Genomic DNA, 6,000 nt, shown 5'->3' with positions numbered 1-6,000 from the left:
CCATTGGGGCGTTGGCCAAGGTGGGAGGAAAGAAATCTCATTATTTCCTTCCCCACCGATTGTTATCCCCCCTTTTTAGGGATCTTGATCTTATCCCTTCGGGATATGATCTTATTCCTTCTAAGGGGGGATCTTGGTGCGCCTTGACCAGGGGTGTGGGGCCTTGCCCCCACTACCCACGTCCATGTGGGTCCCCCCATGCAGGTGGGCCCCACTCCGGAACCTTCTAGAACCTTCCCGGTACAATACCGAAAAATCCCGAACATTTTCCGGTGGCCAAAATAGGACTTCCCATATATAAATCTTTACCTCCGAACCATTCCGGAACTCCTCGTGACGTCCGGGATCTCATCCGGGACTCCGAACAACATTCGGTAACCACATACAAACTTCCTTTATAACCCTAGCGTCATCGAACCTTAAGTGTGTAGACCCTACGGGTTCGGGAGACATGTAGACATGACCGAGACGTTCTCCGGTCAATAACCAACAGCGGGATCTGGATACCCATGTTGGCTCCCACATGTTCCACGATGATCTCATCGGATGAACCACGATGTCAAGGACTCAGTCGATCCCGTATACAATTCCCTTTGTCTAGCGGTATGTTACTTGCCCGAGATTCGATCGTCGGTATCCAATACCTTGTTCAATCTCGTTACCGGCAAGTCACTTTACTCGTTCCGTAACACATCATCCCGTGATCAACTCCTTGGTCACATTGCGCATATGATGATGTCCTACCGAGTGGGCCCAGAGTACCTCTCCGTTTACACGGAGTGACAAATCCCAGTCTCGATCCGCATAAAACAATAGATACTTTCGGAGATACCTGTAGTGCACCTTTATAGTCACCCAGTTACGTTGTGACGTTTGATACACCCAAAGCACTCCTACGGTATCCAGGAGTTACACGCTCTCATGGTCAAAGGAAGATATACTTGACATTGGCAAAGCTCTAGCAAACGAATTACACGATCTTTGTGCTAGGCTTAGGATTGGGTCTTGTCCATCACATCATTCTCCTAATGATGTGATCGCATTATCAACGACATCCAATGTCCATAGCCAGGAAACCATGACTATCTGTTGATCACAACGAGCTAGTCAACTAGAGGCTCACTAGGGACATATTGTGGTCTATGTATTCACACGTGTATTACGATTTCCGGATAATACAGTTTTAGCATGAATAAAAGACAATTATCATGAACAAGAAAATATAATAATAATACTTTTATTATTGCCTCTAGGGCATATTTCCAACACGAGTTCCCCACCTCGCGAGCAAGCCAAGCCACCGGGCAGTGGAAGATCCCGCCGCCGCCGGCTCCGTGCGGGCTTTGCCCGCCGAAGGCTGCCGGCGACGGCGAGAGGGCGGAGGAGGGAGGGGAGCTTTGGCTGGGGGGAGTTGACGGCGCCGCCCGTGTCGCCCTGGGGAAGGAGCGACGCGGGGGCCGGGATCCTCGTGCCACACCCTTCTGGTGTATGTACGATCATTGTGGATCATGCAGTAAATCAATTTGAAGGACTAAAGCGTACGTACTAATCAATATAAGTTATATCCCTAAAAAAATCAATATAAGTTATATCCCTAAAAAAATCAATAGAAGTTCTTGCCGGAACTTCTCTTTAGCACAGTTCGTCAGACTGGTCCACTATAACTGCATCTATTTTTGCCTTAAAAGTAGCACGTCATCTCAACAAAAAAGAGTACGCCGTTCCCGTTAAGAAAAATAAAGAAGAAAAGTACGTCCCTGGCATTAGTTCAATCTCCAACCATACACGTACGTCATGTGAAAAAGAAAAATATGTTCGCTCCCGTCGAGGAAAAAGGGGAAGTCCCTGTGAAGAATCTCCAACCACACACGTACCAATTAATACTTATTACTTTTTTTGAACAATTGTGATCATTAATTCGCAATATTAAGCATGTAGGTATAGAAAAAAAAGACATTATAGTATCGTTCGCCTAAAAGCACATTGATTTTTGGAAATGTTAACGCCCACACGTGTGGGCGTTTGCACATCGCCCACACGCTTCCATCACCACTCATTTTGCCACGTATGAATAGATGACATTAGCAGAATTTTTTTTGGTTTTCGGCTTAAAAATGTTGTATCTCCTAAATAAAAAAGCGAACTAAAAATCCGTTTTCACCATTAAATCCGTCTCGACGAGATCTTCAAAACTAGACCCCATATTGATATGTTTCGACGAAAAAAAAATTGCCAGAAGTTGCCACGATGTTTACACTGCAGTTGCCATAGGGCTTAAACTAAAGTTGCCATGTGGCAATTTTAGTTTGTAGATCATGGCAATTTTAGTATTTTGATGATGGCAACTCCAGTACTTTGATCATGAAAATAATTTTTTGTATGAACCATGGCAATTTTACGTGCATGTATCATGGCAATTTTAGTTTATGGTTCATGGCAAGTCTAGTTTCTTAATTCCCCGTTTTATAAATGTCAAAATTTATTTTTAAATGTAGAAGAAAATAGCTAAAACATATCATGGCAACTTCAGCGTAAATATCATGGCAATTCATATGCAATAGACATGGCAACTTTTAATTCAAAAAAAAATTCATCAAAACATATCAACATGGGATCTAGTTTCGAAGATCTCATCGCGAGGGATTTAATGGTGAAAACGGATTTTCAATCAGATTTTTCGTTTAAGAGATAAAACATTTTAAAAACTGAAAATCTAAAAAGATTCCTGCATGCATGCATGCGATGACGTGGCAATCTGTTTACATTAGAGACGTGTGGTGCGTCTTTCTTCCTGCCACACGTGTGACAGTTAGCGCGACCCTTAATTTTTTATTGTTGCTACATAGAAAATATTTCTTACAAATTTGTGGGGCCTGGAAATTTAGGTATAAAATTACTAAAATATGAAGAGTTAAAATTTAAATAGTAAACTATACAGATCAAATATTCCCTCAGACCACGTTATCGACACAACTCAGTAAAAGCAAACAAAACAATTGGACGACATAGAAGATAAAAAATTAAAACTAATGAAACATGTGCACTTAAGTTACTTTCAAAACTGGCATGAGTCATGGGCTGCATATACCTATGCACAACTTGCGTGAGTGTCTAAGATATATGGGTTTCTTTTTGCAAGGTATAGCGGTGGTGTTGACTGATTAAATGTAAAATATGAGGCCACCAAAATATAACTATTTTCCAATATCTATTATTTGTCATGGCTCGGGGTGTTATAGAAGTGGCTTATTGGCAGCATCAATGTCGAACTATCGACTACCAGACATACATACTCGAGGACAAAAAGGCTAGAAGGCCTGCTGCTCAGTAATGGCCATTTCCCAATAATGGAGCAATAAAATATGTGCATGAAATCATATGTTTTATAAAATTATTGATATCACAGTGGGATACATATAGTGTAATGTCAATCAATCAAGTTTTCTTAATAAGAATAACTCCACGTCACTATACATGTGTAACCAATCCATAATCACCGTGGACCTACTTCAATGTCATAGGACTTGGGGGTTTGGGGAATCAAACAAAGTAATGTCGTAAAACTGAGTTTGATGTACCGATTGAAGGCAGAAAAAATGGACAAACATAAGAAAGGCAAGTGACCGAAGTCTACAAACCATAATTGTTTCATACTAATAGTTACTGACGAAACTCTATAAGAATCTCATAGCTCCATGGCTAAAGAGGCCTCTAGAAGAGCAAATAGGCTAGAAAAATATATATTTATTAAAGCCATATAACTACACTGAAGTAGCCCTCGATGAATAGTATAAAATCATTACTATAAATGTGCTTTTCTTTCTAAAATATGATATTTCAATTTCAAGTGCGGAATTGTCATGATATAATCTAAGGCGCATAATTGCCAAACCAAAAATTTGTGGCATGCAGCTAATCAACATTTAGGGTATACTATGTTAGTTTCACGACACAGGAAAAACAAATACTCAAATGCCACCAAATGGTCGTAAAATACAAAAAAAGTAAATAATAAATATCTAGGCACGCAAATGCGCGGGTGAACCTGCTAGTTGGTAATATTTCGGTTGTACTCCTCAACTCCTCCCATCAATGCTACCGTTGGGAAGATCAAAGGCAAAGAGCGAAAAATGCATGCGTTCCCACGACAAAAGACCTGGCCCGATTGTCCAGGAGTAAATACTCTCTGTAGCTAGTGCTATGTGTTCAGAATGAATTTAACTAATTTCTTCATTAATTAATCGCTGTTTTGAGTAGTAAAAAACTAATTTGGGGGCCCTATTTTTTGGGGGGCCCTGTGCAGTTGCACCTCCTCAACACACGTGCCCCGTACGGGCCTGTGTATGCATGTGGGCGTGTCAGCATGTTTATATGCGCGTGGTGGCTACATGTATATGCTCTTGCGTCATAGCTAGCATAATTTTGACTGCCAAAGCCCACGGTTTTCATGCATGCTTTGAGATGAATATATACTTAATCAATTTTTATGCAATGGGTGTGCGGTCCATACCGCTATTTAAAAATTGCACTACTATATGATTATTTTTATATATTATAAAATAATGCAATTTCTAAGACAATCATGTTCTGTCATTATTTGTTTTATGTGCTTTTACATTTCCTTTCTTCTTTTGTGCAATGCAATACCATGCCACTAACCACGGCCAGCAGAAGCTAGCTAGCTCACAGAGGGACGCGGCAAGCTGGAGCTAGCTAGCTCACGCATGGACGCAGCCCGAGATAGCTAGCTAACGCGCCACGGCCAGCCAGAGCTAAGCTAGCTCATGCATACATGCCACATCATAACACACGTTGCATGTCCAAAGAAAAGGGTGACTGACCCAAATCTAATTCAATCGACTGACTGGTAGTCAGTCCCTCTAAACTCGGGTTTAAACGAACAAGACAAAAGTTCAAAAGAACGATCCATTATTTCATGGCAAACAACACTATAAGCTGAAGCTGATCCCTTGTTGATTGCTTCCGCAACCTCCATGCAATCCGAAGCAACTGATATGTGACGACGATAATGGTCTTCGGCTAGTGCTAGGGCTTCTCTGTTTGCCAGCGCCTCAAGGGTGACGGGATCAATGATGTTATTAAAGACAATAGTTGATGCCCCCTGGAAGAGACCATCTCTGTCCCAACAGATTGCCCCCACTGCGCCATACCCTCCATTCCGTGACACCGCTGCATCGACATTCACCTTGACTTGCCAATCCAGAGGAGGGATCCAATTGCTTCATTTTGTTGCTGTTGTGGTCGACCTCGTGGCTTGGCTGGGCTGCCGAATTTTGATCTCTGACAGGTAAGAAGAAACAATACCATGAACTGAAAGAGGACTCTGAAAAATGGACTCATGTATTACCTTCCGTCGGGCATCATGAAGCGCCAGCTATACCCCAGTTAACCGGCGCTTCAGGTGTGCTAGCTACGTGAACAATACGCTGTAAACCAATCTGTTATTGAATGGTTAGGAGGACAGTGGTATCTACAGTGGACCAGGGTTCAAGTCCTGGTGCTCATAGGGATAGATTTATACAAGTTTTTCCTAAGCTTGCCTTCTGCAACGCAAACTAGCTAGGCATGCATGGTGCCAAGTAGGAGTCGGCACTAATTCGCTGCACGTTGCGACGGCGGTCAAAATCACCTCCAGCATGAGAACAACGAGGGAGCACCGAAAAACGAGGCAGTCATCCTGTATGGGCGACGTGCCAATTTGCTCCAGCTCGCAATAGAAGTCATCGTTGTCACGGTCGAACGTGTGTCTCATCTTTCGGGGCTCAAAGTTCACCGCTCCCTCGAGCTCAAAGCTGAACTCAGCTGTCCTTGCCAACATCTCCGCTGCCTTGTTCGCACGGACGAGGTATAGGCAGGTCAATTTATACGATCTGGGACGGAATTTGAGGTACCACGTGCTCCTGCCTACGGCGAAGTGCGTGGAGTAGGCGCACTCCCCGTCCTGGAGCGTTGCCCTTATTAAATTGGCGAAAGCATTCT

Source organism: Triticum dicoccoides, chromosome 7B (genome assembly GCF_002162155.2).
Source record: "Triticum dicoccoides isolate Atlit2015 ecotype Zavitan chromosome 7B, WEW_v2.0, whole genome shotgun sequence".
NCBI classification, from domain to species: domain Eukaryota; kingdom Viridiplantae; phylum Streptophyta; class Magnoliopsida; order Poales; family Poaceae; genus Triticum; species Triticum dicoccoides.
The sequence above is the reverse complement of the archived record's forward strand: the minus strand, read 5'-3'. Positions refer to the sequence as shown.